The sequence below is a fragment of the Pelecanus crispus genome, chromosome 1 (assembly GCF_030463565.1).
Source record: "Pelecanus crispus isolate bPelCri1 chromosome 1, bPelCri1.pri, whole genome shotgun sequence".
Lineage (NCBI taxonomy): Eukaryota > Metazoa > Chordata > Aves > Pelecaniformes > Pelecanidae > Pelecanus > Pelecanus crispus.
This window is the reverse complement of record NC_134643.1, coordinates 13,346,182-13,365,803: the sequence shown is the minus strand read 5'-3', so window position 1 is coordinate 13,365,803 and position 19,622 is coordinate 13,346,182. Positions and strand designations below refer to the sequence as shown.

The 19,622-nt window shown below is 38.0% G+C and overlaps 1 protein-coding gene across 2 annotated transcripts in view; it reads right to left on the bottom strand.

Moving 5' to 3' along the window:
* Positions 1-19,622, bottom strand: part of MAGI2 (membrane associated guanylate kinase, WW and PDZ domain containing 2) — a 772,173-nt gene that overhangs the window by 613,397 nt on the left and 139,154 nt on the right. The gene's annotated exons all lie outside the window — the stretch shown is intronic.

Here is a 19,622-nt window from a genome sequence, read left to right as displayed (position 1 = left end):
ATTTAAACATATTTGTAAATTCATAGACATGACAAGCCCCTACCAAATCACTACATCAACATAATGTCTTTTCCATTGACTTACCTGAGACTGGAAAGTCACTTAATGAGTGTACTTGTTTGTGACAAGTAACATATATGCTCAAGTTTTTGTTACCCTGCTACAAAACTCCCTAAATTAAAAAAAAACCCAACCAACCAACCAAACCAAACAAACAACCCACAACCCACCATACGCTTATAATTCCCAGGGGAAGAAAACACCAGTGCCAGAATATCAGCATATAGTGGAAATAGGCCAATAGAGGTCAGCAGTACGTAACAGAAACGTCGTCTTAACACCAGCCATATCAACTACACTTACCTATGGTCATAAAAAAAAATCTTAACTGTTATTTGATGGAAATTTTCCTGCCAAAAATGTAAATTTTTTTTTATAATGAAAAGTATTTTTCTATTTTGAAAACCATCAGTATTTAATAACTCACTATACACATAGCACAGCTTCAAAATTTTGCTAACTTTACTTTGCTAATCTCTTCTACTGTGTCATTCCTTGGATGTTGGCCATGTAAGAGTTAAATTTCTAGTTACATACCTGAGAGTTTCACTGCAAGAGGGCTTAGACTGGAATGAACAAAAAGCAACTCAAGACACTCTAGACTTTCATCTCCTTTACTTTATTAAGTAGTGTTTTTCAACCAGAGAAATGTGGTTTTTACTTCTTTGGTAAAGGTATGTATTTATCTATATCGCTAATTATACCAGTGTCATAAATTAGATTTTTTTTTTAAAATTAAAATTCCACACATCTGTATTCTTTATCTCAGTTCCCATCAGACCTGATTACTTCTTGTAGATAAGGTCTTGGATACACACCTGAACTCTCACTTAGATAGGTTTAGGGATTTTTTTTTTTTTTTAATTTTTTAAAATATTTTTGAGGAAAAATATAATTTCAAAATAATAGGAGATTGTTATGAACAACAAGCATTCTGGTTTAATTCAACTGTAATGTCTATTTATGTCCTATAAAGAACAAAATTTGGATAGACAAATCCCTTTTAATAGATACGTAATTGAGTAATATTACATTCTAGTTGTCCAAACAAGTGGCTGCATGCTGTACGGCAATCATGAATTACAGTTAACTAAAGGAGTATTAAGTTTGGAAAGTAACAAAGGCAGCATGAAAAGCAACAGCTTAAAACAAAACCTTCAGAAAAGTCACAGAACTAATTACTTTTTTCAGCAGGCAAGATTGTTAAAAACCAATTTGCCACCTGCTGTCACAGAACAAGTCTTGATCATCTTAGTAATGAAGTAGTCAGATATTTGACTGTACAAGTTAGAGCATATTTTAACTTGATGAGGGATAAGACTACGCAATGAAGCGACTGCAGAAGGAAAGCTTACTGCTTTGTAATTTATTAAACACACATTCCTTGTACCTATTAACGTTCTGGAAATAAAGCAGGGCACGCTTATTTAAAAAAGCAGAATCGAAGAGGCATTTTAACACTTTTGTATATTGTTTTTTTCCTTTTAAAACAATGAATTTTGTTAGTCTTTCCTCTGTATATCAGCTCATGTGTAACTTTAGAATAATGAAATCCTACAGGTTTCAGCAGATGTCATTACATGCATTACACCCACTGATCTCCTGAACCAACACCAGCTTCCACAGAAACAATATCTGTTATTTCCAAAGCGGCCCAGGGAATTAATGGAATTTCTTCCATTAACTTTCGGTCCACATGCTCCAGGAGGCTTTGAAATTCAAACATTTCTCTCTCTAACTTTCAGAGTGCAAAGACATAGTTGGAAAGATTATTGCCATGCTGTGTGAGCATTCCTCTCATCTCCAAGGATTTAATTCACTAATAAAACAGCTCTGCAGCTTGTGGCCTAAGGTAAACCACAGACCTGACAGCAGACTATGAATCAAGATCAAAGTGACATTAGGCCTTGATCATTAATGCTTTCCTTCCATTTTAGATAAAAAGTACTGCCAGAGCTGAGTCATGAGAAGGATCATTTCTAGGTTGATTCTCCCCAGCTCAGAGATGGTAGGACAGGCTTTACTACCATATTTTACGTACCTGTAACTTCCTTGACCTCATGCCTAATTTACCCTATCGTCAGATTAGAATCAGAGCCACGGAGTAGTCTTTCCATAATGGAGCTATAATGACGGTCTCTTTGGAATACGTTAATAATTATGAACTGACACCTGCAGCCCTTACCCAGATGAACACTTGCACTATCTTCAGTGGTTGATCTCACTAGTAGTTTCAGCTAAGCACAGACTGCAAGTTTGGGTGTTATAGTACAAAGCTTTTCATTTTAAAATTGTATACAGGCAAAAGAACTCAGCTGTACATAAAAAAATCCAAAATTTTTCATAAAGAAACATCCTTTGCTTATTAGTAGGACTCCTGGTTCTCTGTGCTTACAGTGATAAGTACCATAGCCATTTAAGCTAGGCTACATTAATTAAAATATGTGCTAAAAATAATTACCTTCAGTTATAACATTGAATTTGAACTAGACAGCTATTCTTTAGCATTTGAAGTATATTACTCCTATTTCTTTCAGATTTGGAGAATAACTTCATTTACTGGGGAGGAAAGTAAAATAAAAAAAAAAATTGGGAAAAAGAAAAGCTTGTAACTTTCCCTGGTAGCTAGCAGAGTAAAGCTTTTGGGGGTTTGTTGTTTGTTCATTTGGTTTATTTTTCTCCAGAAAATCTTTCACTGTTTGCCGTTAAATTTTATCAGCCTATCAGTAAGGAAATGACATTTAAAATTCGATTTTTTTTCAGAGTGTTTAATTTACCTAGTTGTTTTATTAAATATGAAAACATTATTGAAGTACTGGCTTCTTATTTATGAGGTACAGTCTCCTCTCAAAAACTTTATTACATGTCTAAACTGTTTATAGATGTAAGTAATTTCTGACAACTCAAAACTAGAAGTTGTTCTGGGCGAAAAGCAACTGTTTAAGGTAGTTACACTGCTGAAGCCACGTACATGATTACTAAAAGAATCTGTATCAGTATTTATATAAAAGATTTAATACATACTGGATTCTGACTAAGGCATTTCAGCTCAGCTTCCCAGCAGGTGATTTTACAGGTATATCTACTGACCCAAACATTTGAAAAACAGAAATACGGTATATTTTGATTTTGTAAGAGTTCAGACCCAAGTTTTACGTTTCCTCAAATAAATGCACTTTTAGTGATATTACAGTGCTTGAGTGGAACATTTTTCCATGTGGAATCTGTATCCAAATGGCTCATCCAGGCATAGACCCAGCATCACGTGGCTTTGTTTGAAATAACTGTTATAAAGAAATGTCCTTTGAAAATATTCTCATAGCCAGTTAGAACATACATAGCCAGTTAGTTACCAAAAAACCAACAAGTTTTGTGTCTTAGTACAAGTGAAACTCTATTTTTGTTTTTATTAATAAAATAATTTTATTAAAAACTATTGTAATGAACTGCAAATATCTTACTTCATAATAAAAAGAAGCAACAGAACATCCCAAGTAATTATTTGGTTACAAAGTATATCATGTAAACTCTGCTCCTCATTGTCCGCATTTTCTCCCCTGTAATATAGTCAAGGAAAGTGATCCAATATTGAGGAGAAAAAAAAAAAAAGTAATCCAAGTTTGGTATCGGGATTTTTTTTTTTAAATTAAGTATAAGATAGAGGCAAATTTTATAAGTTGACAACAGCTGTTGGGAAGTTAGACAGACAGCTTGGTTTTGTTTGCAATTAATTTTCCATAACTGTCCTTACAGCTTGCATCAAAATCATTTTTAAAATTTGAATGTAAACCTTAATTTTTCACAGTTAAAACATATCATAAACATCATAGTGTATGTTCCTGACCTCATGGGTCTTCACTAAAATAATTTTTTTACTAGAAGTCACCGTCAAATAATCATGCAAAGTGTTTATGTATATATATCTATCTCCACACATCACAGTGTCTTTGTAATACATTCTCATATTCACTGACTAATCACAGGAAAGAAACTCTGATTTAGTTTTGCTAAAAAACTATATTTCTTAGGCATGTTGTGACCTACTTCAAAAGTGCTTTAAATGTTTATCTTGAAAGTTTCATGGAAGAAATTCCCTACAATCTATACAGGTCTCCTTCTATTTCAACACATTCAATGAAAGCCAGTGTTTTCCAAAAGAAACAAAAAGCTAGGCTTTTCAATATGAACAGCTACTCAAACTGTCCAAATAAGTGACTTAGTTTTCCAAATTGCCAGGACCTCATGCTTTCCAACAAAATGAAAAAAAAAAAAATTAGAACCTGTCTTACTCTGTTGTGTTTTTGAACGGTCTAATTTAAGCACCTTAATTACATTAAAATTTCTGCCAAGAGAGTCTATGAACTGGAGTTACAGAAAAAAAGAGATTGAAAAAACATACTGCACAGTCAGAAAACATTTTAAAAAAAGTTCAAATAAGAAAACAAACTTAGGAAGACCCAGCAAGAACAGCATCATCAAACTTTCTCAGACTATACAAGTTGTCTTGCCCTGTGCTAAATTTTTATGTCCAAATGCATCCAGATAACTCTTTCAGTGCTGTTTCTGCCTCGCTCTATGATCACAAACTGCAAGCTGTAGTTAGAAAACCTTCTCATTTCTTGCACTTAGGTCAGCTGCTTGCTTTCAGTTATCGCTTATTTCTCCCTCAAACATCCATCCCCACTTACCCACCAGGTCCCCCGACAGGCTCAGCTAATTCAAAAGCTCATTAACAGGGTCCCAGAGAGCTAAGGTCTGCATCACAAACTAACCTGAGTGTGCTCTCAGGCTCGGTCTAAGGAAGAACCAGCTGGAAATCTAAGCAAACACACCATCAAGGCAAAACAAGATGCTGCAGTCAGAAAATGTAGAACAGGATGCTCTGTTTGATGCTGCTGAAGATACAGTTCAAGGGATTGCCTGGCAAAAGGAAGATTGTGTCCAACCATTGTCTAGCGGAACAACTGGTGGAAGAGACTGCTGCTGGAAAGGTAGTGTTCTCTGCACAACAGCGTGCCTCCCCCCACCCCCCACCTTGGTTTTCCCATTGTGGAATTCCCAAAGGAAAATGAGCTCTTCCAAGGGAACACTTTGAATGTCTTTCCCACAGAAAGATTCAACTTGGTCTCATGAATAACCCAAAATGAAAAGAGGACAGATATCCCACTAACTGGATACTTTCACCTCTTCTGATCTGCTGCTTATTCTCACTGCCTCATATATACTCTTTTAGCCTAGAAAATCAGACAAAGGTGTATTAAATTTGCTGGTACTGTCCAACAATTTCTGTGGCCTTAACTGCAACCAGCACAGAAGCTAAGCTGGAAAGAACACAGAACCGAAAGTCTGAGACACTAAAGACATTCTTAAAATTACTTCTCATAACCCACCCCACAAAGATCTAGATAGATCTGCTCCAGAGATTTATTTTTTTAGGATTAATTTAAAAAATACATACATGCAACAAAGACAGTCAGAAGATGTAGACAGAAACATCTCTATTGGGCCAGCATCTTTTATCTGACAGTGGCAATTAAGAACAGGGCGAGTATAAAGCAGTACTGCCATGGTGTACCTCCTGGTACACCAGTCTGGCAACCCACTGGTTAGGGACTTTCCAAACTGGAAATTGCATTTGAGAGATGATAGTAGGTCTCTTTGTTTCTTTTAACGAACCTGTCCAACCACATCGCAGCTTATTTCTACTCTTGACATTTACAACATCCCATGGCAGCAAGTTCTACAATTTAATTCTAAAGACTTAATTTTTAAGTTCTACATGAAGTACTGCACGAAGTACTTAATTTGTTTTCTTTTACTAGATGCCTAATAAATTTTAAACTGTGACTCTGTATCAATTTTTATGAGGCAATCATTCTCCTTTCTATCTATCCATTCTTTTGTAAACCTCTACTGTACATCACCTTACTCATCTCTTTGTTAAACTGAAGGCAAAAAAACTCCACAAATCAGGAGATGCAATAGCAGTATGGCTCTCAAAGATCTTTGTGTTCTGTCTGAGAATCTTTTTTGCTCAGGATGCTGTTATTGCTTCCTTCAAGAAAAGCCTCTGTCATCACTGACTGCCTTTCCTCTTCAGTTTTGCCCACAGAATTAGTGGATGATTTCAGACTATTCGGGAAGAGTTCCCCAAAGAAGTAACGCAGCCTCATACAGAGGCCTCTGTAACACTGCTCTGGAAAACCTGGAATGCACGTTTGTTTTATTTGTATTACTTACAATATATGAACCGTTTTCATATCTCCCAAAGACAGTTTTGGTTAATGCTCGATTTCACTTCCAAATACAAGTGGAAACTGTAGTTTGCACTCTGTCTCCATTTACACTGACACTTAGGAGCGCCCTCCTCACACTAATTCTTTTTTCCGGGTTAAAAGGAAGGCATAAACAGGAGGCTCTAAAATCCTCTGTACACAATGCACTTTTGATGCATGTCCATTCACATCAACAAGACTAAGAAAAAGGTTTTTCTTATGCTTTGCTTTAAAGTTACAGGCTCCTGGCTACTACCCACTCAAAAGATGTCAAATTCATGCCGAGAAGTAGGAACTGAACAATTCCTTTCTTAAGCTTCAGATTTCCCTTTCCCAAGCTTCCATTCTGTTTTGAGAAGAGAGGTATTCCTGATGCCTTGGTTCACTACAATAAGGTGCTCTTTGAGACCTTTGTGGTTTCTCCCTGCAAGCGCAGACCTCCCTCTACAACACAGGGATCCAGCTGCACGGTGACAAGCAGAGGAAATGGAGAAAAACATGGAATAGAAAACAGCTGAAAACACTAAAGGCAGAAAGAAAATTAGGGGTTTTTGAGGAAGAACGTTTATAGAGGACCAAAGAGCCAGAAGGTTTTTGTACACATAAGTATGTAGATACAGTAAAATACATCAAACTGTTGTATTAAATGTAGTATCTTGAGGTCACCTTGACTTCTAGAGCCAAGTTTTCAGGTAGAGGTAGTATCTGTTACTAGACACAGTTGGAAAAGTTGTGTGCCCAAAAGCACATATATTACCTCTATGTAAGCTGGTCTGGATTCATGAAGTGCTCCCAGATGGACACAAACCCCCTACGCTGGCAAGTCCCTCCTGCATGCTCAGAGCCACAGGGATGTTGTGGCTCAGACTCATATTCCCTTCTCGCACCCCAGGCTCTTTCCAGCCATGGCTGTTCACACCTCCAGTTCTTCTAGCCTGATGTCACTTGTCTGCAAACCCTTTCCTTTTCCAACAGCAAGCAGTAAGCCTTTGATATATTTTCTCCATTTACTCGGTTTCCTCAGAAGGGTGTTCTTACTGGGGATCCCCTGCACCTAACAGCCCTTCCCATGGCACTGAATGCTGACCAGTAAAGAAAAAGTAGGAAAACCAATCTGGAAATACAACCCAAGCAAAGTTTAGCAGGAACATAAAAAATGTTCCAAAACAGATTTTCCTGGAGATGTGTATTTTTGCCTCCAGTCACAATTCTGACAGAGCTTTGTTTAAATACTTTTATGGCTCACCCTTAAACAAGAGGTCCTAGTCTTTAAATACCAGATCCTTTTGATGTGAAAACTTGATAAAGATAGTAAGGTTTGGGTATAATGATCTGCAGAGACTCTAAACTCCTGGAAACATTTTGGACAGGGCTCTGAGCAACCTGACCTAGTTAGAGAAGTCCCTGCTCATTGCAGGGGAGTTGGACTAGCTGACCCTGAAAAGTCCCTTCCAACCCAAACCATTCTATGATTCTATAAACACTGTTCACAAAATACGCAGTTACAAATTTGCTAAGTTCAGGCCTTCTCCCCACTGTTGCGTTGTAGCTGCTAATATTTAGCTGGCATTTGCAACTAAGCAGTTAACTGCTTAGTTAACTTAGCAATTTGGAAGACATAGCTTCCTTATTAACATCCATTAGTACCAGCTAAAATCCCAGATGTATTAAACCAAGGCCACTTCTTACAATGCAGTCCACAGCACACAGGACTTTTTTCAACTTAACAACTATGGAATGATTGTTACTAGTTTGCTACAAACACCTCTGCAGAAGCATAAAGACTTAAAGACATCAAATCATCAAATATGTCACAAATTCTGGAAGAAATGTGTGGTAGTGGAGAGATGAGAGTTTGATGAGGGACGTTTAGGGGGAACAGAACTCCAGCTGCCATACTGATGGCCACTGGCAAGAGCCTTCAAGCCAGAGCCACAAAAACTAGAGACTCTAAACCCATTCATGCCCCTGAACCTTTTGCAACACCGCACTTCTGAAACCATAATCTGCTGAAGAGGATTATACCCCTCTTCCAGCCTTGGCGAAGAGGATCTCTCTTTTTGTAGCAAAGCCCTGCAACACGAGCCCAGGTCCCAAGCTGGGCCATGGAGCGTTACTGTACCCAAGAATCCACTATCACCTTACAGAGCCGAGCGCTGGACTTCAATTGCTAAGAGCATATGCCTTTATATGGCTTAGGTCTCTGCAAAAGAGATGCTCACGGGGCATAGTAAATATAAGGCCTGAGATACAGCGTTTATCTCCTCTTCCTCCTCCTCTGCAAATAAATTACAAGTAATAAAAATTAATATTATTTTGCTTAGATTTCTTCCTCTCCCTCTGCACTGCCACAGCATTGTTTTTCAGACACCTACAGGAGGGAATATCCACACTCGGATTTTAGGGAATCCCATAATCTCAAAGGTGAATGAATCCTAATTGAGTAGAAAGATCTACATAATCCTTGCTTGCAGAGCAGCATTATTTATAACACAGAAAATTTCTATTGTAATTTTCTTCTTCACATGTTATAGTCTAAGTTCAAATTTCTTTAATTCACAGAGGGCTTTTGTTTTGTTTTTACCATAACTACTTATTTTAACTTTGGCTATTTTTTTTTCCTTAACACTTAGTCCAGCATGTCATGCTCTGTTTGAGAGGAGTAATTGGTCCATTCCTTCAGGGGAAAAGCAACACACAAGCAAATACAATATTTGCACATAAAGTGCACACACATTTTTGCTTTAAAGCAAAAATAAATAGTCTTTACATCCTTTAAATATTAAAACCACAAAGTCTTTGCCCTGGTGAACATACTGTGAATTGTTTTAGATTTATGGCATTATTATACCATAGTTTAATAGTGTTTCTTACCAACCGAGGGAGAAAGCTTAGCTACACTAAGTAAATAATATTAACTACTACAAGGAAAGAAAATGCTGTTCTGGTTAAGGCAGTGGAGTAAGATTAATAAGGTCTTAAATTCCAGATTCTGTCACAGTCTTCCTATATGACATTGGAAAAGATATATCTTCATGCCCTGCCTTTAACTCCCTTCTATAAAACAGAAAAGCAAGAACTATAAAACTATTTGGCAGAACAACATTCTGGTTTTGTGCTGAATCACTGCCTAGTATAATGGGGACATAATTTTGGTTAGGGCTTATCTGCCATACTATAATAATTAATAAATGATAGTAATCTATGCCTTCATGAATAAAAATATCTGGATGGAGACCAAAGGGCTCCACTGCATTATTTAATAAACCAAATTAAAAGAGTGTCACATTAATACCTAGAAATGCAAGAAGCACAAGTACCAGCCCAAGGACGAGGGAAGGCAGTGCTGAGAAGCACCTACCACAAGTGCTGAGAATTTCGATCAGGTCGCTAAGACATCTGTGTCGCTTCCCACTACTGTTGCCTGCTGAAAGGCAGGGTTTTGCCATGCGATGAAGGAGTGACTGCACCGCCGAGGAGCGTGTGCGCATACACACGCTCTCAGTTAACCATCATCCTGACTCCATCAAACCCTGCGGCCCCAGCAAAACCTCTGGGGCGGCAGCAGCAATTCAGCTTGGCGCTCCTGCACGGGCTGGTGGCCAGCCTTGAACTGCGATCCACACCGCTGCTTAGTGTCTCCTCCATTTCCTGCACCATTGCTAAGTGGTTTCTGCTAAAACTGATACCCTTATTCCCAAGAGGTCTACTTAAGAGTATGAAATGTTATTTTCAAATGCACCAATCACTTGTAGGTATATAGGCTATAGGCCCTGTGCAGAAGCAGTGTGTGATGCGGTTGGTTTTGGCTTTAATGTAAAGGGGGAAAAGCTAGTTAAATAAAATTAGTCTTGGACAAAATCCTGGGCATGTTTTGCACCTGGTTTACTCTCCATAAAATGGCAGATAAATCACTGTACATGTTTTCAATATTAATGTTTGCTTATGGATTTAAGTTTCCAGGTAAAATTATACCCACTGCTGCCTTATATAAGACACCACATCTGCTGTGTAGGAAAAAGACTGATAGTAATTTTATTTTCTTTCCTACGTGATTTATCAGTCTCACACAATCTGGGGGGAGAAAAGACTGTAATGGATTTGAGTGCCACAGATTACATTTGTTAAGTAATTTTTCAAAAGCGCTTAAATACTCACAAGAGTTCATAAAAGCTTCAGAAAAGATAATAACACTCCAAAGTATTAAAAGGAGCAAGAGACTAGCAGTGGAATGAATACAGAGCAATTAATTAATTGCTCTGCACTTTTTTTTTTGCTGTTCCTTCTAGCAGAATCTCCAACAGTGGCCAGGATGAGTACAGTAATTAATCGTTTTTATCATCCAAGATTAGAATGATTACTGGGCACACCTTTCAAGTGGAAACCTAGTCTGACATCCTACTCTTAATTATTCACAGTGATGATTAAAGTTCATCATAAAAACAGAAAAAAAAAGAATACTCGTGCAATACAGATTTGCAAAAATCCACTCAGTAAAGGGACAAAACCCAAAGACCGTCAGCAAGACTTTAGTCACAACATCCTCTGTGTAAAGTCAGCCAAAAGCAGGAAGGAACTAAAAGTTAGATCTGAGAGTATTCAAGGCACTACTGAAGAAACAAGACTCATCGGATGTTGCTTCTAGCCACGCAGAAGGTAGCAAACTTTTCTCTTATGCATTGCAGAACCTGAGACACTAAAATGAAAACATTTGGGAATGCAGTTCACCGAGGTACATTTGACATACCTCTACATTTTAATGAGTCATTTTTAAAGTCAGGTTGTTTGACAGGCCATCACGTAATTGCATGAGTGAATCATAAGTAAATGACTTTTGAATCACTCAACGAAAACCATAGTCAAACTCTAATTTACTAGTTGTGTCATTTATTTGGATGATTGTATCATTTATTTTGACAATTCTAAATTAACTTTAAATATGAATGTAAAGAAAACTATCATACAGAATGCTTGATGGCATATTTTCTAAGATGAGCATAGCTGTGTCATGGCAGCGTTGGCTATCACATTTTTGGAGTTCAATGAAATTTCAAACTACTTCAATTTAAAACCAGTAACTTGTGAAAAGCCATTCACTATTCAACAACTGCTAAATACCTCCCACACCCCTCTCTAAATTTTCTTCTAGGAACACAAACATTATTTTATACTGAATAAGAAGTAAGCAAGCCAGGTTTATGCAAAACAACTGAAATATAAGCAGCTTAAGACAACTCTAAAGAGGTATTGCCTTATTTTTTCTGATTTACCTCTCAGGTATAATAATACAGTTTGTAATTTAAAGCAATAAAAATGAATCAGAAAACTGACAGCTTGATTCTGTAATTTATCAATGTGATTTAAATGGAATGACTTGCAAGAATCAGTACGTGGAGAAGATTTCCAAGCCTGGGTAAGTTCTCTTGGTAAATACTTTACTAAACTTTATGATGGTACCTAGTGATTGGTCAATGGCAAAACTGTTTGTGTGTTTATTGAACTTATTTCTTACCAGAAACCAAAGGTCAGGTGACTAATTTTCAATAAATTGACTTTTAAATTATGACTGTCTTAGTAATATGGGTCTGAATTTGAATGCAGCACTGACTGCTCACCCTGTAGGGACAGTTCCCGACTCTTGAACTGCCGTGCTCATTTCTATCACTTAACTATAATTTAAAAAAAAAAAAAATCCTGTCATGTCCAAAGTAGTATAGAGTTCTCCACAATTCACAATACTCTAAGGAAACTACAAAGAAGAAAAAAAAAAAAGCAGAGCACATCCAGACACAAACCACTACTTCATCTCCCTAAAAAAGTGGTAACAAGAATTAATGAAAACTACAGTTCATGCATTCCAAGCCAAAATTAGAACCAAGAATCATTCTGAGCAAGAAGTAACACCAAATTAGTTTTCCAGACAAGCTCAGATTATTTGTACAATACGAGACAGAGAAAGTAAGATCAGAAAAATAGACTGTTTTTTGTTAAAAACCATGAATACAAAATTATACATTTGGATTCTCATAATGCCATCTTTGGAATAAGTAGTAATAATAATATCAGACACTATACCATACAAGTCTTAGCAAAAAGATTTTGAATGTAAGTGAAGCTAAGGGTAAAGAATGGATCTCTATAGCTATTAGGAAATATTTTCAGGAAACCATTCTTAACAGTGCTATTAAGGGGTGTTCTGGTACGGCACAGTGATACGCTTTCCCACTCATCTAGAATATGTATGGAAGCATTTGTACTTCAGCAGTGAAAGATGCCCTACTTAGAATTGAAAACCCACTGCAGTAGGTAATAAGTGTACAAAGTGAAAGATGTTAGGCTGGTAAAATGCACATTTTGTTCCAAATCAGCTCTTTAACCCCATATTAAAAAGCAAGAGAGAGGGAAAAGCAGGAGGAAAACGCAACAGTGCTATAGTTCTGCAGTTATCTGTTCTACAGTACGCTGTACTTATTCCAAATACATGATGATTTGAAACAAATCAGGGCACCATGATCCTATACCTTAATTTAGAAGGCATGAATGTGTCAGCAAAGGAACTGGTAACAGATAGGTTGGTAGAGCAAAGAAATAAATGTAGCAAGCCCACATGAAAAAGGAGAACGTACATGAGAGTACGAAAACACTTCATGCTGACTGTTGGTTCTGTGATAGAGTAAGTACAAGGACAACTCTACCTGTCTCTTTCTGAAATTATCAGCCATTCTCCCTTGCTCTCCGATGGCCACTTGGCCTGTAGTTCACGGTCCTTCATTTAATTCAAACAGCTGGCTTCACAGAATCAATACAATAAATCAGAGTGTACATTCATCCATCTATGAAGACATTTCACCCTGTTCTCTCTGCTTGGAACAATGTTTAGATGACTGTATAAGGAAACTAAGACAATTGTTTATGATGGCACTGGGAGCACGCAGCCAATGCTGGTTTGTAATGGGGTTAGATCTAATAAGCTGAGGCTGTGACAGACACGTCTCCCCAGCATACTTAAGAGGGTCACGGTTGCTCTTTCCAGTTGCTGAGGCAGTTGCTGTAAGTACACTGCTCACCGTGAAGGTGAGTGTCTTTTACATTTTCTAGTGAAATAACAGAAAAAAGAAAGTTGCAACTGAAGTACTGCATTTAAGCTGCATTTAGGTTAAATCCTTTTAAATTTAATCACTGTTTCAAAAACTTCTCATATCTATTCACATAAATACGTGAATTTCCTCATTTTAAAATGTTGTCACTTTTCCAAAATATTTTATCTTAATTATTTGTTGAGCTCAGGCTAAACTCAGAGATGATTTCTATTTCCACAAAAATCAATTTAAGAAAAAATTACCATTGTCCAAACAAGATGAAAAAAAATCACACATTTTCAAACAGCATTTCCTCATCTCTCAAAACTGCGTTAGTAGTCATTGTTGGAAGTTTATCCATTATGCTTTATGAAAATCTTACAAAACTAAGATGCCAGATTGGTTTACATGTGTCATCCTTAAATTTGCCTTTCTTTTGACTGATGACTGATTTCTAAGCTTCACTCCTTATTATCAGAACCTAAGGCAATGTTTTCTGTTTTCATTACAGAGGTATCAAACACTCAATATTGAAATATCAAAGCCTAAATCTGCCAATACAGATTTCAGCGAAAACTCGGAATGAGTATTCAGGCCTGAATTTGTGCTACGTACTTTTATCGATCTGTTAGAAAAATTAAGAGGCCAGGAGTTTCTTTGAGACTTTATCAGGCATTCGTACCCTTCAGTGAGTCAACTACTATAGCTGCATTTCTGCAGATTTGGTAACACACCGACATAACTTTGTTTCCTGAAATAAGATGACATGAACCTATTATTTTACTGAATTTTATGGGAAATCAATTATTTATTTTTCTACTTGGGCAGTTTCTGTTTTGAGCATGGAGCAGCAGTTCAGCGTCAGGGTGTTTCCTCCTGCACGTGGCCTGGAAAGAAGCTGCAGAGACCAGCCAGCCACAAAAGCCACTCTATGGCAGGCCTTCAGACACCTGAAAAATTGTCCTCAGTCTTCCCAAGACTTTCTCTACAGTAAACTACTACTCTATCTTTCCCTTTCTCTGTTCCCTCCGTGGCTTCCTTTGCTTCTCCCTGCCTGGACTGCCCTGTTCTGCAGGCATGACCTGGGGAAGGGGCAATTGCCGAGTACTGCCGTCTCCAGCCACTGCAAATCCCGTCCCTCCCAAATGCACATTCAATATTTCCACTTGGTTTTGAGCCTGATCATCAAGCCATGTAGTTCTGTCTGTGCCATCAAAAGATTTCACCAAAGCGAAGAAATGGAAAAAGGTGGTGAGGATTGGGACAAGTGGGTTCTGGGAGGAAAAAGGGGAAGACAAAGTAGAGAGGCAGGGAAGGATTGTTAAATTAGTGTTTTAGCTTTTTAAGAGTACTGTTTTCATGCAGTAATCAGGCAAATGAGAGGATATTTTATCTATGTAGCCAAAGATGATCATGCAAGGTTATAAACATGTTTGGGCTAAGAAATTCTCCTGATTAGTCAATGTAATAAAAAGGAGAAAGACTAATCTATGCAAATTAAAACACTCAACGGAGCCTTTGTAATATCCAAAGCTGCTTAGTCAGACTTCAGAAAGACAACACACATTTTATGGTTGACACACAAAGCAGCAAAGTTGGGAATTAGCTGTTGGGAGCTAAATGCTACCTGTAGGATTTGGTACCTTTGCTGCACGTGACCTGGTGCAAAGTCTTAATGGCATATTTTGGTAATACACTTGGCTGCTGCCAGCAGGCCTAGCGAAGACAAGTTAAGAGTGTTTGTTAGGAAAACTGGGTATTCTCTTTTGGTTTTAGAAGACATAGGTGCAACGAAGGCAGGATTTTGGCCCTTAAAAACTGAAGATATCGATAGCATCGTTGAAATTATTATTTTTAAAAGCATCTTTGAATAAGGTAGATACGCTCCATTTTGAAGAATGACTAAATACTGGAAAATCTACTGGAACATGAAGCAAATGCTATTACATACTCCACTGTGGAAGCTAAACTACTGCCCTGGTTAAGGAGCTCAAATATTCTTAAATCTATTCAGGCACATAGGATTAATTAACAAGTTTTATTTTAAATGCTTTGCTGAAGTTTTCTTAGGTTATTAACTTGTGTAATCAATCTTGTCATGTTATTCTGGTTTTTCATATTCCTAGGATTATTGCTACTGGTAAAAAAGTAACCGGCAGAGTTTAGGAATTAGGAATGCCCAGATTCTAACAGAAGAAAGCAACAATGTTAAACAGAACCACCCGGATTTGACAGTAAAAGATTATCAGAACAATTTGAGCAACAGGGGATCTTGACCTGCTAGACCCTAAGGCTTTGTGACATGAGTATGGGATGTCTTCACCAAAATGAAACTCTGGTAATTTTATTTTACTTAAATGTACTAAGCATTTGTTTTCCAATTAAATTGGATTTGAGTAGCTTTGGAAAAAACAAAAACAACAAAAAAATCCAACCCACAAAACATTTAAGCTTACAGAAAAGAACAGACCTTGAGTGGAGTTGTAATATGTTCTACAGTGTTTTCCTAGGGTAACAATACTTTCGATTATATGTAAAATACAGCTGCTATGCTGATGACAGACTGTGGTTAAATTGTCAGGTATGTCAATCCACCACACTTTGCATGTTCCAAGTTAGCACAGTGTTTGACTTCCTTTGAGATACAGCGATGCGGTCTTCACTGATTTATAAATAATTTTTTTATTTGGTGAGATATAGCCTAAGTTATTCAAAACTGTATAAATAAGCACAGGCTACCCAATTAATAGCAGTTACTAAAGCAGTTTACATATTAATGACTATTTTTGGAAGCAACAGGACTTCATCTGACCCTGAAAGTGAACACTTAAATGTTCAATGATTAATCAGTAAGTTAACTGTTAAATTGGACATTGCTTTAAATGGTTATTTTACTTCAGTAGACATAATCTTCCTGCTGGTCCTTTAGAAAAGTAAGCTACATAAATAATATCTGGGCTAGAAGTATTCAGTTGCTCTTTGTGAATGGGAAACAGGTATATGAAAAATTCCAATTTCAGTGAAATGGATCATTTCTTTTTTGAAACCATTCCTCCCAGTACACAATGTCCATTTGGTGAGCAAGCTGTAACCATCAGAGCTCCTTGTAATATTTCTTTGAAAAACACATTTGTGGCTACTTTGTTAATAGAGAAAACAACCCCTGTAGGGCATGAGCACTAATTTAATACAGGGGAGCTGCATCTTGAATGACAAAATATTTAGTTGTATTGCCAGAAGTGTGTTTGATGAGCTGTACCTAGAGTCTGAAAGTGGGGGAAAAAGTTAGTGCAAACATCATGACATAAAATGTTGTTAAGCAAATGCAGTAGTTCTATCTTTCAAGTGGTTATAAAGGACCAAATTTAAGATGTTTACCACACCCATACTAATTTTCTCTAAAAATATCAGGGACTGGGCAACAAATTTTCAGACACTGGTCTATAAACTATCAGTTCATCTGAAGTAACTTGTTAGAAGCACCTGCTCTTTCTTGCAACAAAACTATCGCTATCACAGATTAGCAGAAAAAGCCACGGTATCTGCAGCATCTGAGCTCCTAAAACAAAACCCTGCAAAGACATACTGTAAAAACTGATATCCCCATTGGCTCAGCAAAAGGTGGAGGAAAAATCACAGCTGACCGAGTTGCTGTTATCCTAGCTGTCATTTCCCCATTCCTCTCTACCTCTGCTGGTAAGTTTGCGGCATCTACGTCTTCTGTGCTTTCTGATGTTAATACCTCTCCTGCTAATTGCCTTTCCAGTATCTCCCCTTGTCTTTTCTGTGCCTCGTTTAGCTGGAGAATTCCTCTTTGGCAGGCAGGTGGAACAGCCTGTCAGTGATAGGAGAAGGTAAAGCTGATATCTCTAGAGCTGTCAAGGTTTAGCCACAGACTGAGTCAAATTTGCATGAGGCTTTAGGAGGCCTGTTCAAGACAGACAGATCTCAATTTTATTTTCTCTTGCACATTTACAGCTGGACCAAAGAAGAAGAAAAAATAAAAAAAAATCAGGAAGGGGGCAAGTTCTATCTGGATGAGGGAATGAACAGTGCAGTAACAACGGTGATGGAGAATATAAATTATTCCATGGAGTAAAGACAAAGGTCAACTCAATATGTTGTAGAAGAACTTCAAGACACTGAGTGGTAAGAAAGACAAAATCAAATATAAATGAAAGTGAAGTGATACATGTGAGGGGAAAAAAAAAAAAACAATGTATGCTGTGGTTGGCTCTGAAATAGTTATCACCACTGAGGAATGAGATCTCAAGGTTAGGATTTCAGAGAAAGAAACCCAACACATACATCAACTGTTACAAAGTACTGGGGGAATGAATACAAAGCCCATTAGGTACAGTGACTCGAGCTGAAATAAAGCAAATTTGGAAATATTACAGAAGAGGACACAGACTGTATACACTGGGATTCCTGAACCTGGAAAAGATAAAGCTGGAATGGGATAGGAAAGAAATCTGGAATGGTATGAAGCAGCTGAATAGGTAATGCTTGTTCACTGCCTTCCTATACAAGGATTAAGGGGCATCAAAAGATGATATCACATGACAGCTTTGAACAGAAGACACTTCTCCACACATCTTGCTGTTAAGCTACGTTACTCCTTCCCACAGAACTTGCAACGCTTACCTCACTTCACAAAATGACTGGACAAATGTATGGAAGAAAAATCCACGGACAGCTATTGAATATCAAGTCATCTCCTGTAATTTATGAAATCTATGAGTTGTGATGTGCTGGAAGAAGTCAAAGTATTCTGGGCAATTATCACTACCTGACTACTCTAACCTCAGATGCCTTCCTAAGCACCTGTGGCAGCCTGCACCAAGGACAGGGGCAGATCTTAGGTCTGGGCTTAGTACAGCCAAAATCAGGTTACTTAGGTAGGAATGACCTACTTGTGTTCCTTGTTCAACAGATGTGGTAGTTTAGTCTCTTTTTAGACCACAGCAAGACTGGAGCTGAACTTTCACTGAAAAGAACAAGGAGTGTTTCTGCAACTGGAATACCAAGAAACTGGAACTGGAATTAGGGGACACTTGCATGGTCACACAAAACAAACCCAAAATTACCACAGGAAGCCATGCAACACCGTCCAGTGCAGGACTCTTGACATGGTACAAAAATCTCACCGAATAAAATTAATTGTAAACCTGCAGTAACTAAGGTTTAGTTACTGCACTGCTCTCTCAGTAGAGTACTTGATAGCTGTCCACAAATGAGGTTTGCTGTCCAACAATCCCTGTTTGTTTATGACAAATTGTTTCAACTACCTGCCAACTTCTTTCCCATGGACGAGGACTGCAGCATCTTACTTGGATATGCATGTTGGACATGCCTGTAATTAAATGATAACAATTCAGCACAGCAAACTGCATCTAGGTCGGGGCATGGAGGGGATCTCAGACCTTTAACTCTGTGGGCTGGAGTTTATAAAAAAATTTTTTAAAATACTCATTTACCTAATTAAGCTCTTGATCTGTCCTTGCCTTCTCCCTGTTTCCTGCCTCTCTCGGGCCCTCCCTGCCCTTATGCTCTAGCCTGGAGGCAGAGGGTTGAAGAGCTGCCAGATCCTGGGGGATCAGGGCTGTGGAACCCACACGTCCCCTCTTCACCTGCACAGCCAGCCCCAGGGCTTGCCGACACTGCTGCCTAAGCATGTTCCACGTGCAAATGTTTAAAGCATCCACTGGCAGGCTGCAACAGAACCGTCGCTCACGCCCAAGCCAGTGGAAGCACTGGAGCAGTGCAGGGCTTGCTACGAAAGCCTGCCAGCTTGTCCATCTGGCTGCAAGCACTGGAGGCCTGTGTGAGCAAATCTGGGGGCTGCGTCCTCCATTTCAGCAGCGCTGTCATAATGGAGTATCCAAGCATGTACTTTTTTGAGGGAAATGCTTCCATTGCGCCAAAGACTTAAAAAAAAAAAAACCCAGAACCAAAAAACCCCAATACCCCACAAACAAACAAAAAAACTCCAAAACTCCCAGATCCGATCACACTTTGATTATCTGTGTTTAATTCTGACCTCCACATTAAATGGCACAAGTTAAAGACAACACAGATAAAGATATGACAGCAATTGTTTCTGTTGCGGTAACACACCATGGCACCCATATAAAATCAGGCATCTCAATTTTGCATAGCGTAGAGGAAACAAAGAAAAACTGCAGAGAGGCCAGAAAAGAACCAC